The 20,994-nt window shown below is 47.6% G+C and overlaps 1 protein-coding gene across 3 annotated transcripts in view; it reads left to right on the top strand.

Moving 5' to 3' along the window:
• Window positions 1-385: 385 nt before the first annotated feature.
• Window positions 386-20,994, top strand: part of PIP5K1B (phosphatidylinositol-4-phosphate 5-kinase type 1 beta) — a 223,954-nt gene continuing 203,345 nt past the window's right edge. Inside the window, exon 1 of one of the 3 annotated variants that reach the window (XM_040356933.1) lies at window positions 386-688. The gene's annotated coding sequence lies outside the window, so the exon portion shown is untranslated. Of the gene's footprint in view, window positions 689-18,089; window positions 18,363-20,994 lie in introns of those variants that run through there. The other 2 variants (XM_040356941.1, XM_040356928.1) reach the window with 2 other exon arrangements.

Genomic DNA, 20,994 nt, shown 5'->3' with positions numbered 1-20,994 from the left:
TTTTGACTGTGAACCCAGCATCCTCGGCCCAGTTTGATCCCTATGCTGCCTTTGTGCAGCTTGTGCCTTCACAAGTGGAAGGTTCAGATCTCCCCCTCTATAGGGGGTATGGTCCAGTGATAGGTCTGCATCCTGTCTTCTTCAAAGCTCTGTGGCGTCTCTGTAAAAGAAGCATCCCCCCTCCTCAAAGGAGCTCAGGCAGGCGTCCACAGCTTTTCATGGACACAAAATACAATGAAGCCCCCAGCAGCCACCATTGTGAAAGGTTAATGTGTGTATTAGCAGGAGTAGCAGGCAGCTGGTGAGTTGTGAGTAGAGGAGGCAGCCTGGGGATCCGTACACAATGCAGGCGTGTGTGTGTGTGCTGTACAGGAGGACACTGGCTCACTGTATTAGAATGTGATGATGCTTTTCAGTAGAAGGAAGCAGTGATCGGGCCAGGGAGGGAGCCCAGGCCTGCTTTAGTCTCTGTGCAGTGTAGAGCCTCGGCCCATGAGACAGGCGAGGGAGGTGGCATCATGTCATGGCTGTCTATGTGTGTGTGTGCACTGTGCACTTAGCGACACGCAGCTCGTACACGGAACACACCGGGGAAGGGGGATCTGCCGCATTCTTATCTCATCTACTGTGGGAAGGAGAAGACTGAGGATAGGGCTGATGTGCTGACACCATTCCAACCAGCCACATGGTAAGTGCCAAGCTGGCCAACCCGGGCATCTGCTTTTGTGTATATTCAGCCAAGACCCACCTTTGTGACTATCAGTGCACCTCCACCTGTTTGCTTCTTCACCCTTCTGTGTACATCGCTGCTTATCCATACCTTCCACATGGGATTATATACTGGACAATCTGATTGTACAATTTTCTTTAGATTACCAAATCTATGTAATATCGGGACAAACTTAAAGCAGTATTAAACGCAAAACCACAAATATTTTGCAAATGATCATAATTAGATGTAATAGATATATTTGTTTTCCTTTTTCTCTTTGTTTTCATCAGGTGAACTGTCCAGTAACACCTCCTGTATTAGAGTGTCCCCACTCTGGATGAAGGAGCACAGGGACACATCAGACAGCAGCATTGTCTGTCTAGGCGGAGGGGAGTATTAGATGCACTAGCAGATTTTGATACACTAACAAATCAAAGCCAAATTCCAGCTCACACTTTATAAGCAGTTACAGCAAACAGGTTTGTCCCTTTTGAGATAAAGGCTTTACATAAATAAATAAAAGCTGATCATTGTAAGAACCCCTGTCAGTGGTAAATGGTTTGTCTCAACCCACTGATTGCTACATCTGCAGGACTTACTGGCCAGATCATCAGGTGAAAATAAAAGAAAGAAAGGCTGAAAAAGAACACCAATACAGCCAATACATCTAAGATTTGGTAGGCTTGCGTTTGAAATTAATGCTTTAAACAGTCTTTTCAATCACTATCAAATTAGACACTACATAGTTGATGGTAGATCTAAAAGTCACCATATATATTACAATCTAACTGTACACTGCACAATTAACTTTAATTTATCAAATATATGTACTATGAGAACCTACCTAAAATATGCAATAGAGCTGTATGAAATCAGGCAGGCACTTGCACTACAAAGTTGCTGGTGGATTTAAAGCTCAACACACACATTACAATCTGGCTGTACAATCTTCTTTAGCTCTACCAACAACTATGTAGTGCAATGGCCTGCTCAATTGGATACAAATTGAGGGAATAGATTAGGTTGTTTTTCATATTACAGTTTTGGTAAATCTAAAGTTGGTTATACAAAGATTGTATGATCAGATTGTAATGTGTATCCTGAACCTAAATGAGATGTAAATATAAGGTGATCTGGGCAACTTTTATATCATCGATATCAATAATAATAAACAAAAATTCCAATAATCAATACGAGTGACATGCTAGATTTCACAAACAATAGTGCTAACAAAAGTTTTGTTTGATGGCACAGTGGCTGCATTTGATGGCACAGTGGCTGCGTTTGAGGGCACAGTGGCTGTGTTTTAGGGCACAGTGGCTGCGTTTGATGGCACAGTGGCTGAGTTTAAGGGCACAGTGGCTGCGTTTGATGGGCACAGTGGCTGCGTTTGAGGGCACAGTGGCTGCGTTTGAGGGCACAGTGGCTGCATTTGATGGCACAGTGGCTGCGCTCGAGGGCACAGTGGCTGCGTTTGATGGGCACAATGGCTGCGTTTGAGGGCACAGTGGTTGCGTTTGATGGTACAGTGGCTGCGATGGATGGCACAGCGAGGCTGCAATTGATGGGGCTTTTTTTTCAGAATTTTTCAGTTTTGTTTGCACCCCCCCGAAAAGGAGCCGCTGTTGTTCAGATCTCCAGTTCCCAGTGTCAACAACCCTCTAGGTAGCACCCCACTTTCTGATACACTAAGGCTAAAATAAGGAGATTTATATGGGTGGCATGCCCAACAGAGAAAATTACAGTGACAAAAGCAGTAAACAATGGCAAATAGCAATTGCAATAAAAACTATTTACAAACTGGATATTATCAAATCTAATTTCACAGAGTACCTGAGAGGCAATGTCCGCACCTCCTAGGCCATGATCTAAAGTGACTGTAAAGCTAATATTTTGTTTTTTTAATAACAAATATGTTATACCTACCTACTTTGGGCAATGGATTTGCTCAGAGTAGCCCCCATCCTCCTGTTATTGGGTCCCCAATCGGTGCTCTGGGCTCCTCCTCTTCTCAGTGTGCCACCATAGTAGGGTTGAGCTTCGAGTTCGAGTCAAACTCATGTTCTACTCGAACATTGCCTGTTCGCCTGTTCTGCGAACAGCGAACATTTTGGGGTGTTCGCGACAAATTCGAAAAGCTGTGGAACACCCTGTAAAAGTCTATGGGAGAAATCTAAAGTGCTAATTTTAAAGGCTTATATGCAAGTTATTGTCATAAAAAGTGTTTGGGGACCTGGGTCCTGCCCCAGGGGACATGTATCAATGCAATTTTTTTTAAAAAAACTACAGTTTTTTTCAGGAGCAGTGATTTTAATAATGCTTAAAGTGAAACAATAAAAGTGAAATATTCCTTTAACTTTCGTACCTAGGGGGGGTGTATAGTATGCCTGTGAAGGAGCGCATGTGTCCCTGCACAAAATGACATTTCTGAAGGAAAAAAAGTCATTTAAAATCACTTGCGGCTATAATGAATTGTGTGGGGGTCCCCCAAGTTCAATTACCAGGCCCTTCAGGTCTAGTATGGATATTAAGGGGACCCCAGCGTCAAAAAAAAAAATTACGTGGGGTTCCCCCCAAATATCCATTCCAGACCCTTTTTGGGGGGAACTCCACGCCATTTTTAAAAAAAAATTGGGGTGGAGTTCCCCTTAAAATCCATACCAGACCTGAAGGATCTGGAATGGATATTTGGGGGGAACCCCACGTCATTTTTTTTTATTTGATGTGGGGTTCCCCTTAACCACTTCAGCCCCAGACCATTTTGCTCGTCAATGACCGGGCCACTTTTTGAAAAACGGCACTGCGTTGATTTAACTGACAATTGCGCGTTCGTGCGACGTGGCTCCCAAACAAAATTGACGTCCTTTTTTCCCACAAATATAGCTTTCTTTTGGTGGTATTTGATCACCTCTGCGGTTTTTATTTTTTGCGCTATAACAAAAATAGAGCGACAATTTTGAAAAAAAATGAATATTTTTTACTTTTTGCTATAATAAATATCCCCCAAAAATATATATATATATATATATATATAAAAAAAATGTTTTCTCAGTTTAGGCCGTTACGTATTCTTCTACATATTTTTCATTAAAAAAATCTCAATAAGCGTTTATTGATTGGTTTGAGCAAAAGTTATAGCGTCTACAAAATAGAGGATAGTTTTATAGCTTTTTTTATTAATATTTTTTTTTTTACTAGTAATGTCGGCGATCTGCGGTTTTTATCGGTACTGCGACCTTATGGCAGACACATCGAACACTCTTGACACATTTTTGGGACCATTGCCATTTTTATAGTGATCAGTGCTATAAAAATGCATTGATTACTGTAAAAATGTCACTGGCAGAGAAGGGGTTAACACTAGGTCAAGGAGTTAATTATGTTCCCTCATTGTGTTCTAACTGAAGGGGGGGGGTAGGAGTGACTAGAGGAAATGACAGATCGCTGTTCATACATTGTATTACCATACGATCAGTCATTTCTCCCCCTGAAAGAACCGGGAGCTGTGTGTTTACACACACAGCTCCCGGTTCTCATTCTGTCACAAACGATCGGGGGTGGCCGGCCGTGATCGCGCCCGCCGGGCACTCGCATCAGCACCAGGGGCGAGCAGGAGGCGCCATGCAAAATCACGTTTTTGCTGCCGTAAAACTACGGTAGGCGGTCGGCAAGCGGTTAATATCCCTATCAGACCTGAAGGGCCTGGTAATTGAATTTGGGGGGAACCCCCACGCATTTTTTTTTGTATGAAGGACTTTTCTCTGTATTGCCGGGAGCTGACAATTCATTATAGCCGCGAGTGGTTTTAAATGACTTTTTTTCCTTCAGAAATTGCACTTTGTGCAGGGACAGTTCTAAGCACGGGAAACAAGCGCTACTTCACAGGCATACTATACACACCCCCTAGGTACGAAATTTAAAGGAATATTTTACTTTTATTGTTTCACTTTAAGCATTATTAAAATCACTGCTCCTGAAAAAACGTCAGTTTTTAAAACTTTTTTTTGCATTGATACATGTCCCCTGGGGCAGGACCAGGGTCCCCAAACACTTTTTAGGACAATAACTTGCATATTAGCCTTTAAAATTATCACTTTAGATTTCAAACGTTCGAGTCCCATAGACTTTAACGGCGTTCTAAAGTTCACACAAACTTTTGGTCTGTTCGCAGGTTCTGGTGCGAACCCGAACGGGGGGGGGTTATTTGGCTCATCCCTACACCATAGGAAGCTGCTTCTTATGATGGCACACCTGTGGGCTCCATTCTGAGCCACGCTGTCTGCATTGACACAAACAGTGCAGCTTGGTCCTGTCACATCATCAAAGGATTTGATTGACAGCAGCAGAATGGCTCCTATTGCTTTCAATCTGCCATTTGAGGAGAAAGCCTGGATCGAGAATACAGCCAATGGCCTCTCACCATTCTTAAGTTCACCCCATAGACTCCTCCCTCCCGTGTGTGTCCGGAACAATAGACATATGGTCAGGCTGTCTTCTGTAGTCCTTGGGGGCATAGGTGGCAGCTCTGAACCGTGTATCAGTGATCCTCGGCAAAGCTATGGACATTCTGGGTGAAGATACCCCCCCCCCCTGCAGCTCCCTGGGTCCCTCTGCTCAAGGCAGGGTTCCCAGCGCCTGCTTGGTGAATACTCCAGCTTGGTGGTTGCTGGCAGGTACAATAGTTTAATCCCGATCTAGTGATACAGGTATCACTGGCACTTAGCAGCGCCACCAGCCTCAGCAGCACGTCAGCAGCTTCATCCGCCCCCTTCATGTGGAAAATTGTTCCTGGGCTTCCAGTCATCTATCTTCTTCTGCAGCTGCTCAGCTCCTGGGACTTGTGGTCCCACACAGTCTCCTCTGTACAGCACTTTTGGGGACTATGTTTCTCACCAGACTCTGCAGCTACAGCTGCCTACAGCCAATCACAACTACCCATTCTCCTCTCCAGGCAGTGGGCAGGGCATCTCCAGCAGCTCTAGCTGCAGCCTTTCTTGGTTTCTCTTGTTTTCCCCTCTCCCTGCAAACAGGCACACAGAGCCCATTCCCAGTGTTGTACCGCTGCTCCAGTCACTCTTTCCTCCCCAGTATTTGCAGACAAGAATAGAGATAGCAGAAATAGCAGTTTCAGTGGGTGGTCCTGTCACAGCTGTGCGGCCACCAAAATACATGCTGGCTGTGCTTGGCTACATAGTCCCCCCACAAAAAGTCTTTGGTCCACAAAAAGGAAAAATGGGTATAGATGTAATACAACATAGAATTATACAACAGTTTAATAAACTGAACAGACTTATCTTATGACACTATTTCTAGTAAACATTCTGCCAAAGGTGTATCAGAAGGCAGACCAGGGTATTTATCCATCAAAGCCATAATAAAAATTACCATCATCTCTTGGAACATGATCTTTTTCAAACTTTGGCCCAAACTTTGGGCCAGGGAGCTATACGTCAGTTTTTTTGGAGGGTGTATTTCCCTTTTAGCATTCGTCTTCTGTAACTGTGATGTACCATCTCCTGAGGGCTCTTCATCAGGTTCAGGGGGTAGTTGAGGAGGCCTATGCTTTCTCTTCAACTGGTTGCATTGAAGGTTCTACCTGCATTTCTTCTTTTTGGGTCTGACAGACAAATGGAGCGACATCTATTGACGCAGATGACTACAACCTGTCCATGCAGACATCTTCTTCACTGTCCTCCTCCTCTTCTGCAACACATGGAGACTGTAATCGGATTACCGCTCTTTGTCTAAAATGTGATGTTGTAGTAGAACAGGTGTGCCCAACCAGTGGCCCGGGGGCCACATGTGGCCCGCAGAGCCCTCTGATGTGGCCCGCGACCTCCTGCTCTGGGATGGAATAAAATAGAATAGAATACTGTTATTAAATAATGCAAGGCTTTCTTCCTGGTGTGGAGAAAGCCTCTTGAGGGGGGAGGGAGCGAGCAGGCAAGTCAGGACACTCTCTACTTTGCAGATAGAGACAGGAGTTGTGTGTTAGTGGGCGTCCTGACGCTCCTGCTCGCCCCCTCCCCCCTCAAGAGGCTTTCTCCACACCAGGGAGAAAGCCTTGCATTACTGCTTGAAGTTACAGACAGATGAACAGTAAGTGAGGATTTATCAGAAGAAATAAGGACATTTAAAAGCAAAATGGAAGGATGAGGTAAGTGAAGGAGGACTGCACTAAGGTAAAGGAAGCTATTTAGGGTTTTTTTTTTTACCTTTACAACCCCTTTGTGCGCGTAAGCTGTACGTCCGGCCTAAACTTGTCCCTCTTAAAGCAGGGGCAACTTTGCACCAGACGTGTGCAGGTCAGCTGGAGAGCAGCTTCAGCAGCACCGTTACGGACGAGCTGAGCAACCACACTTGCAGGACAATCTGTATGCCAACATGCCAGGGGCATCCATGGTCATAGCACTACTAGTGTGTGCCCAGGCGCATAGAAGGAGGAGGAGGGCACGGGAGAGGATATACCGAACGCGCATAAACATCTTTGGCATGGGGGATTCTGAGGTGTATCGTATCTTCAGATTCAACACTGATGCCATCCAGGAAATAGCCACAACCCTGCATGATGACATCACCAGCCAGACACACCGCTCACATGCAGTGCAGCCACTGGTCAAGGTCCTGGCAACACTCCATTTCCTCGCCAGTGGATCTTTTCAGCGTACAAGTGGAGTTGTGGCTGGGATGTCACAAACCAGCATGAGCAGATGTGTGCACCAGGTTGTCCCTGCAATCCTCAGACGCATGTCCCACCACATCATCAGACCCACCCAGGAGAATCTGCGGCTGAAGGCAATGGCTGATTTTGTCAGAATTGCAGGATTCCCACGCACTGTGGGGGCCATTGATTGCACACATGTGGCACTCAAGCCCCCCCATGACACAGAGCACATATTCCGCAATCGTAAGCATTGGCATTCCATCAACGTACAGGTGATAGTCGATGCCCAAGGCCTCATATGGCACGGCCGTGCCAAACACCCAGGGTCCAGCTATGACAGCTACATATACTGTCAAAGCACCATCCCAACAGAATTTGAACAGAACGTGTATGGGAACAGCTGGCTGGTTGGTGAGTGACATGGGAGTCAGGCATGACTTTCTGCCCCCATGATGCAGACATCACGAGGGGCACATGCATGGCTAACATCCTCCTGTCTTTTCCCTTCCAGGTGACTCTGCATATGCACTTGGGCCCCATCTCATGACTCCATTCCGGAATCCCCAAACCCCAGGAGAGGAAAACTACAATGCTGTACACATACGTACCCGTGGAGTGGTGGAATGCACATTTAGCATCCTGAAGTCCCGTTTCCGATGCCTGGATAAGTCTGGGGGTACCCTGTTGTATTCCCCAAACTTTGTGTGCCAGATCATCGGTGCATGTTGCATTCTGCACAACTTTGCAGAGAGAAAGGGCCTGGAGATTGACATACGTGATGAGCTGACCCCCGAACCAGACAGTCCCCCCCTGCCCGAGGATACCCCGTCTCCGGAGGAATCAGCAGTCAGGAGATGCCTCGTGGAACGTATCTTTACACGTTAAACACACACATTCATCATGGCACAAGGAGAATGCACGCATGCACACCACTGTGGTCCCTAGCACACACCCCACATCCTCATCACATTGGATTAGCCCAAGTACATCGCACGGGACTTGGGAGCAGCAACGCCACGCCAAGGCTACAATTATGTTGCTGGACATTCATACCACATTCACACGGCCGAGGGTGACACCCCTTTGCCGCCAGGAGTGTCACCCCCCCCCCCCCCACATTCACACACCAGTCACACTAATCTGCACGCCTCACCGTGTGCATCATTACCGAAAATAATAAACACTCTTCACCAGAGCAAAATAAAAAAAATAAACACTCTTCACCAGAGCAAAATAAAAATAATAAACACTTCACCAGAGCAAAATAAAAATAATAAACACTCTTCACCAGAGCAAAAAAAAAATTAATTTCCCTGGCTGCTGCCACGGCCACGACTCCGCAACTGCCTGGTTGACGGTGGGGGGGGGGGGGCATCAGGTGGAGGAGCATCCACCATGGCTGGAGGCCTGCCCTCTAATGCCACGGCAATACGCCTCAGAAGGCTGTTGGTCTCGGTCTGCACTTCCACAATGGCAGCTGTGTGGCCCTGGATGGCCTCACTCAGGGTCCGCACCTCTGCCACAAGGGTAGCCGTGGTGGTCTGGAGATCCCCCAAGCAGGATATGATTGCTGTGGTATTGGCTGCCACATCCTGCAGGCCATCCGTGATGTGTCCCCTGTCGCCCAGGCTGTCAGCCACTCTCCGCATGTCCTGGGCCATCTCACCCATATGGCGGGTCTGCGTGTCCTGGGCAGTGGTCAGGGTAACTGGCGGAATTCCGGAACCCCCCTGGTCTTTCTGGTTGCCTTCCTGGGCCCACAAGAGGCTTCATACCTGGCATAGGGGGAGGGACTGGAGGGAGTGGGTGGGTTGGGGATGGAGCCAGAGGGACTTGAGGGAGTGGGTGTGTTGGTGATGGAGCCAGAGGGACTCGAGGATTGGAGGAAGGACCAGCCGAGATTGACGACTCCTCCAAGTATAGGGACACCTCCTCACCCATATGGAGCGCATCCTCCTGAATGACCTCTTCGCTGGAGGTCTGGCCACCACTCCCCTCCACCAATGCCTCTTGGCTTCCCAGGGGGTCAGGGCAGAATCATCAGGGGATGGTGTGGGACGGGCAGGGGCACCAGATGGCCCAGCTCCCTCCTGGACATCTGCGGATGACACAAAACATTCACATGTTGGTGGACCCGCACACTTGTCACATATTCCCTCCCCCCCTCACATGCTACACACCAGATAGTAGAAAAAACACACTTACCTGTCCTCAAGGGCGGCACAACTGAGTCGTAGCCCGGCATTCACTCCACTTGCACCCTGGTAGGGCAGCGGGCAACAACCTCCTCCTCAGGTGTCAGACGGACCCTAGAGGGTGGTCCCCCACCAGTGCCCCTGGCATGGCTCGCCATAAGAGCCATTTTCTCCTTAACCCTCCGGCGAAGATCATTTATCTTCTTAGCAATATGTTTTGGGCTCCTCGCCTCATTGCCCACGGCATTGACCTGGTCCGTGATCCTCTGAAGGATCTCGTCCCTTCTGCCCTTGCTGGTGTCCTTGCTACGGGACCCATGGAGGCGATCATAGTACCTCTCCATGGCAGCAAGGATTTTCCCTTTTTCCTCCGGAGAGAATTATTTTTTTCTTGTCCCAGAACGCTGGGCAGACATGTCTACTGAATGCAAAAGTATAGCCACCAATCCACCAAACCAAACCAAACAGGTGTACTTTTGCACTCGACGGGCGCATGTTTGGGCGCATTTATGCCCTGGGCGTAAACAGTGGGCCGGCGTAACTCAGAATTAACGCCAGGCGTAGTTGTGAGCATGCGCAGAGGGGCGCGGGACATGCGATCACGTGACGGCGCACGCGCCGTTCGTTCGGCCCTTCATTTGCATGGGGTCACGGTTCATTTAAATGGATCACGCCCACTTCCGTCCTACTTTGAATTACGCCGTCTTGCGCCGACCAATTTACGCTGCGCCGGCACAAAAATGAACGCTTCTGATTAGAGAATACGGAGCTTGCCTCTCTAAGTTACGTTGGCGTAACGCATCCGAGATGCGCTACGCCGGCATAAAGATGCGCAGATCTACGAGAATCTGGGCCAGAAATCTCAGAAAGTACCATATTTATTGCGGTATAACGCGCTCCCGCGTATACCGCGCACCCCTAATGTTGCCCCCGAAATTCCTGTAAAAAAAAAGTAATATGATTTTATTACTTACAGTTTTGGTGTCTTCCCAGTGTCCATCGTCCGGTCCGGCGTCCGTCTGCGGCCTCGATGGTGTCCTCCCGGCTTCTCCAGCGCGCGCCTCACGTCGAGTCCCCGCTTCCCGCGCTCAGTTCGAATGCCTCCGCCGACATATACCGAGTGCAGTACACTCGGGTACATTCGGCAAGGCTCGGCTTAGCTCGCGCTCACGCTCTGTGACGTTTATGCGTGAGCACGAGCGAAGCCGAACCGGGCCAAATGTACCCGAGTGTACTGCACTCGGTATATGTCGGCGCAGGATTTCAAACAGAGCGCGGGAAGCGGCTATCGGCGTATATCGCGCCCCCACGATTTTCCCCTTATTTTAAGGGGAAAATAATGTGCGATATACGCCGATAAATACAGTACCTATTTCTCTTCCTTAGACTGAAGAATGATGGAAACTATTGGTAAAGATGAAGAGTTTCTACTTTCTGCAAAAACAGCAATTTACCTCCATCTTGTGGTCAAATCTGATATTGCATGCAAAATAACTTAATATTGTGGAGACAGAAAACTCTGTGTGGGGAGAAAAAAAATGTCAAAAAAGGCTCTGGCAGCAAAAAGGTTAAAGCACTCGTATCATTTAACCCTTTCCCTGTTTTTGCATTTTTTTTGTACATGTTTTAAAAGTAATTTTAAGTCTGAAGATTAATCTCCAAAATACGATATATTTTCTGAAAGCAGATGCCCTAGAGATTAAAAATATGGTAGTTGCATTTCTGTCACACAGCCACATAGTATTAGCGCAAGGGTTTATCAAGTGCAAAATTTTAGTAAAAAATACACTAAAGGTAATTTTAGGGCATACAAATGCTATAGATTACCCAGTTTCATAAAAGATGAGGTTGGCCTCTGAGTAAATAGATACCCAACATGCCAAGGATTAAAATTGCGTGCACCTGTAAATTGGCACTAAATAGGTGTTGCTTTAAAACTACTACAGGTCATCAGTTTAGAGTTGTGTGAATAATGGACCTAGAATGATTGCCACAGTGTGTGGTGTAATGTAACATCTGTAGCGCAATCAATGTTTTCTTTTGTAGAAGCTCTTGCGTGCATGTTTATATTTGCATGTGAGTGCCCAACATTTTGGAGGGGAGGGGTTAAAGTGCGTGGATGTAAATTTTTTATCACATATTGGACAAAAAGATCCCTCTGTGATACTTTTTGTGTGGCTGGTTCTCTTTAATGTCAAATCAGGAGTCTCCTAGACCCTGATCTCTTACCTGACCACCATAAAACTTCTTCCCCAGCCACAGTGGGGGTTCTTATTAGGTAGGGGAGATCAGGGAACGAACACTCGCTGTTCTCCCTCCCCTTCCCTATCTTGTGGCACCTGCCATGCTGGTCCTAGTTCCTCCCATGGGTGAGTGGGGAGAACAAAGTTCCCGGGGTGTATGTACAGCTGTCTGATTGCTTCCATCTGACAGTCAGCCTGTCAGATTTGCACATGTTGGGGCTGCACTGATGATCATCAGGGTACTGATGATCAGTGCCCTGATTGTCAGTGCAGATGTCCCCTGTGTGGATTTGCTCTCCACGCCTCACGAGCTGTGAGCATGAGAGAAGGATTGCCGATAACCAGCAAATCCTGTTTACATCCGTGATCAGCTGTGATTGGACAGAGTAAAGAGCCAACATAATTGGCTCTTTACCCTGATCTGTGATCAGCTGCTTCCGAAGGACACACCGATCACTGCCGGTATGCAAACACTGGAGGAAGTCATATGAAGCCTCCCGGCAAAGTGCTGTCATAGTGTTCTGTAGCTGTCAATTGGCTATAGCGCGGTCGAGAAGGGGTTAAACAAGCACCAAAAATGGGGACGTTTAAAAATGCACCACACTTTCAGCCAAATTTTAAATAAAAAAACAGCATGGATTCCCCTCCAGGAGCATACCAGGTCCTTAGGTCTGCTATGGATTTTAAGGGGAACCCCGTACGCCGAAAAAACGGCGTGGGGGTTCCCCCAAAATCCATACCAGACCCTTTATCCGAGCATGCAGCCCGGTCAGTTAGGAAAGGGGGTGGGGACGAGCGCGCGCCCCCCCTCCTGAACCGTACCAGGCCGCATTCCCTCAACATGGCGGTGGGTGCTTTGGGGCAGCGGGGCGCTCGCTTCTTATGTCGTCACCACCGGAGCACGATGGGACTGTGACGTCATAAGAGGCCTATATAAATCATTGCGCACCACGCACTTGGCATTATAGCGGGAGGAAGTGTTGTGTCAACATTGAAGAAGAGAAGAGGGAAGAAGACTACGCAGAAGACCGGGCCGCCGCTAGTAAAAGAGCTGCAAGAAAATAGTGGAGCAGCCCAGCAGGAGGACACCGGAGAAGAGGGGAGAAGACGACGCAGAAAACCGGCAGAAGGACACCAGAGAAGAGGGAAGAAGACGACGCAGAAGACCGGGCTGCCGCTAGTAAAAGAGCTGCAAGAAGATAGCGGAGCAGCCCAGCAGAAGGACACCGGAGAAGAGGGAAGAAGATGACACAGAAGACCATGCCGCAGCTAGTAAAAGAGCTGCAAGAAGATAGCAGAGCAGCCCGGCAGAAGGAAGAAGGCACTGGAGAGCAGAAGAAGAGACCCCCGAAGTTGGAAGACCCCCGGAGCTGCCTTTAAAAACCTGTGTAGTGTGTTTTTTTTTACACTTTTTTCCTCCAGGTGAATGGGTAGGGGTACTCATTCACCTAGGGTGGGGGGCTCCCGGATTCCGATAAGCCCCCCGCCCACAAACCCTGACAACCAACGGCCAGGGTTGTCAGGAAGAGGCCCTTGTCCACATCAACATGGGGGCAAGGTGCTTTGGGGTGGGGGGGCCGCAGGGCGCCCCCTGTCCCAAAGCACACACCCCCCATTTTGAGGGCATGCGGCCTTGTTCAGGAGGGGGGGGCGCTCGCTCGTCCCCACCCCCTTTTCTGACCGGGCGGGCTGCATGCTCGGATAAGGGTCTGGTATGGACTTTGGGGGGACCCCCAAGCCGTTTTTTTCGGCGTAGGGGTTCCCCTTTAAATCCATACCAGACCCAAGGGCCTGGTATGCTCTTGGAGGGAAACCCATGCCGTTTTTTTATTTAAAATTTGGCGTGGAGTTCGCCCTCATGATTCATGCCAAACGCAGCTGACACAGTGCACTGCAATTACCTGCGGTTATGTGTAGATAGCTGCGCCAAATCGTTCCTGGACACAATCAATTTTTTTTTCTATCTGCACCAAACCGCAGGTAACGAAAACGCAGCTAAACGCAGTGTGTGAATGGGGCCATAGGAAAGCATTGTGTGCTTTTAGCTGCGGTAGAATCTGCAGCTAAAAGCACCATTCTATTCATCTGTGTGAAAGGGGCCTAAAGGGATACATTTTTCTTCCTTTTTTTATTGTAAGAACGTATCAAAAAACAGATCAGTGTTCTTGATGCAGTGCATGGAGTCCCAGCATGCACCTGTGAAACATGGACGTGTGATTTAAAAAAATGCATTAAAAAGTCAACTGTCAAAACACAGAACTCTGTGTACTATGAACAGCAATCGGCTGTTTAAAAGACAGATAGTTAAGTAAAAGCAGCACACATTACGCATTGTTAAGCACACAGATAACACCTCGATTGGCCCAAGATGTTAACCCCTTCCCAGCCAGTTTCATTAGTACAGTGTAAAAAAATACTTGGCCAGATTCACATACGGCGGCTTAAACTTGTGCGGGCGTAGCGTATGTAATTTACGTTACAACGCCGCAAGTTAGAGAGGCAAGTGTTGTATTCACAAAGCACTTGCGTCCTAAGTTACGGTGGCGTAGCGTAAATGTGCCGGCGTAAGCGCGCCTAATTCAAATTGTTAAGAGGTGGGCGTGTTTTATGTAAATAAAGCATGACCCCACGTAAATGACGTTTTGAACGAACGGCGCATGCGCCGTCCGTGGATGTATCCCAGTGTGCATGCTCCAAACCACGTCGCAAATAGTCAATGCTTTCGACGTGAACGTAACCATACGCCCAGCCCTATTCTGAATCGACTTACGCAAACGACGTGAAATTCGACGGCGGTTCCGACGTCCATACTTAACATTGGCTGCGCCATCTTTTTGGTGGTTTATCTTTACGCCTGAAAACGCCTTACGTAAACAGCGTATCTTTACTGCGACGGGCGAGCGTACGTTCGTGAATAGGCGTATCTCGCTGATTTACATATTCTAGGCGTAAATCAGCGTACACGCCCCTAGCGGCCAGCGTAAATAGACAGCTAAGATACAACGGCGTAGGAAGACTTACGCCGCTCGTATCTTAGCAACATTTAAGCGTATCTCAGTTTGAGAATACACTTAAATGTAGGACGGTGTGGATTCAGAGTTACGATGGCGTATCTACTGATACGCCGGCGTAACTATACCTGAATCTGGCTAACTGTGTTTTTTACTGATCTGAAATGAGAAGCATTGTTGTCTCCACCGCTGGACATACAGTATGTGTACTGTACTGTGAGTTCTTACATTTTTAATAAACTGTCCACTAGATGGCGCTTTTCCCTTTCTATACAAACACATACACATGCACTTCTTCGCAGTGCGATTTGCGCCAATTAATTTTGTATTGACGCAAATCACCACCGCAAAGTATTGGTTTAGGGAGCATTTTTACGCGAGTACTGATACTTGCACAAATGCTTGGTATCAGCATCGATACCGATGCATCCCTAAAAAAAAGTATCTAAATTTCATGTGGGAACAGTGTTGCATGACTGCGCAATTGCTAACCACTTGCCGACTGCAATATGCATATATACTGTACGTTGAGGTCTGCAAGTGGTTTACCGGGATTATAAATTAAGATATCAGCCATAACCCTGGGAACCGTTTAGAACAACTCATAAACTGATGGTTTGCTTGAAAAACAATCTAACAGCGTGGATGGCTGCTCCCCCTATGGCCTTGGAGGACCAGAGTGATGTCATGATGTCACTTCCGGTCCAGGCAAGAATAAAAAAACTAAAAATGAAAGCAAAAGATAAAAAAAAAAACTTTTTTTTTTTATCTTTTGCTTTCAAAGGTAAAGAAGAGATTTAGGGTCGTTTTGACCCCAGATCTTTGCATAAAGAGGACCTGTCATCCTTATTTCTATTACAAGGGTTGTTTACATTCCTCGTAACAGAAATAAAAGTGAAAAAACGAATTAAAGGGACAGTGTAAAACTAAAAATTTAAATAATAAATAAAAAATTGTCCCCATCCCTCCATGCAGTCGTGCAGAAGTGAGCGCATACGTCATCTGCAAAGGCGTAAAAGTTTTAAAGTTTAGAGCGTCACCTATGGCGATTTTTAAGTAATGTAGTTTGTTGGCATTCCACGCAATCTTAAAGCATGACATGTTTGGTATCTGTTTACTTGGCGTAACATCACCGTTCACATTATACAAATAATTTGGGGTAACATTTTTTTTTTTTTTTCTAATTCGTTAAAGTGTATTTTTTCTAAAAATATTGCGTTTGCAAAACCGCTGCACAAATACTGTGTGACATAAAAAAATTGCAATTATCGCCATTTTATTTCCTGGGGTCTCTGCTAAAAAAAATATTATAATGTTTGGGGGTTATAAGTCATTTTCTAGCAAAAAATACAACTTGTAAACAAAAAGTGCCAGAAAAAGCCTGGCCTGGCCTGTTTTTTTCTTATGCTTGTTTATCCCAAAAAGGCCTGAGCTAGAGAAGAGTGTGAAAGGCTCCATATAGGGGGTATGGTTCTCTATAGGGGATATGGTCCTCTATAGGGGGTATGGTCCTCTATAAGGGGTAGTGTCCTCTATAGGGGTGTGGTCCTCTATAGGGGTATGAAGCTCTTTAGGGGGTATGCTCCTCTATATGGGATATTATCCTCTATAAGGGGTAGTGTCCTCTATAGGGGTATGACACTCTTTAGGGGGTATGCTCCTCTATAGGGGTGTGGTCCTCTATAGGGGTATGAAGCTCTTTAGGGGGTATGCTCCTCTATATGGGGTATTATCCTCTATAGGGGTATGGTCCTCTATAGGGGGTATGGTCCTCTATAGGGGGTATGGTCATCTATGGGGGCATGGTTCTCTGTAGGGGGAATGGTGCTCTATAGGGGGTATGCTCCTCTACTGGGGGGTTATGGCCCTCTATATGGGGTATGGTCCTCTATGGGGGGTATGTTGCTCTTTAGGGGGTATGGTCCTCTATTGGGGGGGTATGGTCCTCTATATGGGGTATGCTCCTCTATGGGGGGTATGGTACTCTACAGGGATATGCCCCTCTATGGGTGGTGTGGTCTTCTATGGGGGTATGGTCCTCTATAGCGGGTATGGTGCTCTATAGGGGGGATGGTGTTCTATAGGGGGTATGGTCCTCTATAGGTAGTGTGGTCCTCTATAGGGGTATGATATTCTATAGGGGGGTATGGTCCTCTATTATGGGTATGCTCCTCTATAGGGGGTATGGTCCTCTATAGGGAGTGGGGTCCTCTATAGGGGGTATGGTCCTCTATAGGGAGTGTGGTCCTCTATAGGGGGTATGGTCCTCCATAGGAAGTGGGGTCTTCTATAGGGGGTGTGCTCCTCTATAGGGGGTATGGTCCTCTGTAGGAGTATGGTGCTCTAGGGGTATGCTTCTCTATAGGGGGTATGGTACTCTATAGGGAGTGTGCTCCTCTATAGGGGGTATGGTCCTCTATGGGGGGGTATGGTGCTCTATAGGGGTATGCTTCTCTATAGGGGTTATGGTCCTCTATAGGGGGTATGGTCCTCTATAGGGAGTGTGGTCCTCTATAGGGGGTATGGCCCTCTAAAGGAAGTGGGGGCTTCTATAGGGGGTGTGCTCCTCTATAGGGGGTATGGTCCTCTGTAGGAGTATGGTGCTCTAGGGGTATGCTTCTCTATAGGGGGTATGGTACTCTATAGGGGGTATGGTCTTATATAGGGGGGATGGTGCTCTATAGGGGGTATGGTCCTCTGTTGGAGTTTTGTGCTCTATATGGGTATGCTTCTCTATAGGGGGTATGGTACTCTATAGGGGGTATGGTCTTCTATAGAGGGGATGGTGCTCTATAGGGGGTATGGTCCTCTGTAGGAGTATGGTGCTCTAGGGGTATGCTTCTCTATAGGGGGTATGGTCCTCTATAGGAAGTGGGGTCTTCTATAGGGGGTGTGCTCCTCTATAGGGGGTATGGTCCTCTGTAGGAGTATGGTGCTCTATATGGGTATGCTTCTCTATAGGAGGTATGGTACTCTATAGGGCTATGCTCATCTATAGGAGGTATAGTCCAATGATAGGTCTGTATCCAGTCTTCATAGCTGTGTGGCGGTCTTCCCTCCTAGCAGGCACACAGCACACACTGAAGCCCCCTAGCAGCCACCATTGTGAATATTAGCGGGAGTAGCAGGCAGCTGGTGAGCTGTGAGTAGAGGAGGCAGCCTGGGGATCCGTACACAATGCAGGCGTGTGTGTGTGTGCTGTACAGGAGGACACTGGCTCACTGTATTAGAATGTGATGATGCTCGTCAGTAGAAGGAAGCAGTGATCGGGCCAGGGAGGGAGCTCGGGGCCAGTCAGGCGGGGCCTGCTTTAGTCTCTGTGCAGTGTAGAGCCTCGGCCCATGAGACAGGCGGGGGAGGTGGCATCATGTCACGGCTGTCTATGTGTGTGTGTGCACTGTGCACTTAGCGACACGCAGCTCGTACACGGAACACACCGGGGAAGGGGGATCTGCCGCATTCTTATCTCATCTACTGTGGGAAGGAGAAGACTGAGGATGGGGCTGATGTGCTGACACCATTCCAACCAGCCACAAGGTAAGTGCCAAGCTGGCCAACCCCAGGCATCGTCCAGGACCTGTGTGCCTGTCAGTGCACCTCCACCTGTTTGCTTCTTCACCCTTCTGTGTACATTACTGCTTATAGTCCATGCTAAGTTCCACATACTGTATACTCCACATAATCTTCTTTACATGAAGGTCACATCTCATTGGACAGTCTTCTTTACATGAAGGGTCTCCACACATTACAATGTGATCGGACAATCTTCTTTACATGAAGGTCACATCTCATTGGACAGTCTTCTTTACATGAAGGGTCTCCACACATTACAATCTGATTGTACTATCGTCTTTACATGAAGGGTCTCCACACATTACAATCCGATTGGACAGTCTTCTTTACATGAAGGGTCTCCACACATTACAATCTGATTGTACTATCGTCTTTACATGAAGGGTCTCCACACATTACAATCCGATTGGACAGTCTTCTTTACATGAAGGGTCTCCACACATTACAATCTGATTGTACTATCGTCTTTAGATTGCCCTCCTAGACTGGATCCAAATTAAGTGAATGGATCAGGTAGGTCCTCATATTACATCGTTTTGATCAACCTAAAGTTGATTGGCCAGGTTTGCAACGTGTATGGGTCAGTTCACACTAATTGCAGTGCAGGAACGTGCCCAAAAGCACGCGTTTTCCCCCCGCACTGCACAGAATCAGTGTAGATTTACCTGGGCGCCATCAAGGCTGCTGATAGAAACCACAGGGCCCCATACTGCCTACCTAGCAGGGGCCCATTCCCTCCCCACCCCTTTATAAAGTTTCAAATTAGATTTTCGATAAAATTACATTAAAATCATGACAGGGGTCTCCAAACTGCAGCCCGAGGGCCAGAGGTGGCCCTTTGCTAGCCTTTATCTGGCCACAGGGGCACTATTCCCCCCAATGATGGGACACTATTCTTGCCACTGATACCAATGATGGGACACTATTTCTCCCACTGATTCCAATGATGGGACACTATTCCTCCCACTGATACCAATGATGGGACACTATCCCTCCCACTGATACCAATGATGGGACACTATTCCTCCCACTGATACCAATGATGGGACACTATCCCTCCCACTGATACCAATGATGGAACACTATTTCTCATACTGATTCCAATGATGGGACACTATTCCTCCCACTGATACCAATGATGGAACACTATTTCTCATACTGATTCCAATGATGGGACACTATTTCTCCCACTGATACCAATGATGGGACACTACTCCCACTGATACCAATGATGGGACACTATTCCTCCCACTGATACCAATGATGGGACACTATTTCTCCCACTGATTCCAATGATGGGACACTATTCCTCCCACTGATACCAATGATGGGACACTATCCCTCCCACTGATACCAATGATGGGACACTATTCCTCCCACTGATACCAATGATGGGACACTATTCCTCCCACTGATACCAATGATGGGACACTATTCCTCCCACTGATACCAATGATGGGACACTATTCCTCCCACTGATTCCAATGATGGGACACTATTCCTCCCACTGATACCAATGATGGAACACTTTTCCTCACACTGATACCAATGATGGGACACTATTTCTCCCACTGATTCCAATGATGGGACACTATTTCTCCCACTGATTCCAATGATGGAACACTATTCCTCCCACTGATACCAATGATGGGACACTATTCCTCCCACTGATTCCAATGATGGGACACTATTCCTCCCACTGATACCAATGATGGAACACTTTTCCTCACACTGATACCAATGATGGGACACTATTTCTCCCGCTGATACCAATGATGGGACACTATTCCTCCCACTGATACCAATGATGGGACACTATTCCTCCCACTAATACCAATGATGGGACACTATTCCTCCCACTAATACCAATGATGGGACACTATTCCTCCCACTGATACCAATGATGGGACACTATTTCTCCCACTGATTCCAATGATGGGACACTATTCCTCCCACTGATACCAATGATGGGACACTATTCCTCCCACTTATACCAATGATGGGACACTATTCCTCCCACTAATACCAATGATGGGACACTATTCCTCCCACTGATACCAATGATGGGACACTATTGTGCACCCGCCTCGGCTTCCGGCAGGAGATAAGCAGGAAAATTGGAAAAGGGGCGCACGGGGGGGGGGGGGGCAGAAAGCAGGGGGGTGAAGGCACGGATGCTAGAACTGTTCCCCTTGAAGCACAGCTGGAGGGAGGGAGCAGAGGAGAATCCGGGAGTCATGCAGGGGGAGGCTGAAGAGGATCAGTGTCTGCAGTAAGACATTGCCGCCAGCCTTCCAGCTCAGCGGGTGCCTGTACCTGCCCTTTGAACTGATGGGGCCCATTCTCAGTACAGGAGTGCTGGCTGTACTGCCTTATCAGCGGCCCAAGGTGCCAATAATTCCTAAGGGCACCTCCACACATCTCACAAATGCAGGTGCGTTCGCTGGCACCAAAACACATGGTCCTGTGCGGCGTGGCACAATTTTGAAAGTCGCATCTGCCCTACTTTTTGCACGTTTCACAGCCCGTTGAACTGGATGGGCTGTTGGGAATGCGCACAAATGCACCCTTTTTGGTGTGCCGTGGCCCCTACCAA

Source organism: Rana temporaria, chromosome 1 (assembly GCF_905171775.1).
Source record: "Rana temporaria chromosome 1, aRanTem1.1, whole genome shotgun sequence".
Lineage (NCBI taxonomy): Eukaryota > Metazoa > Chordata > Amphibia > Anura > Ranidae > Rana > Rana temporaria.
This window is presented reverse-complemented; position numbering and strand designations above follow the sequence as displayed.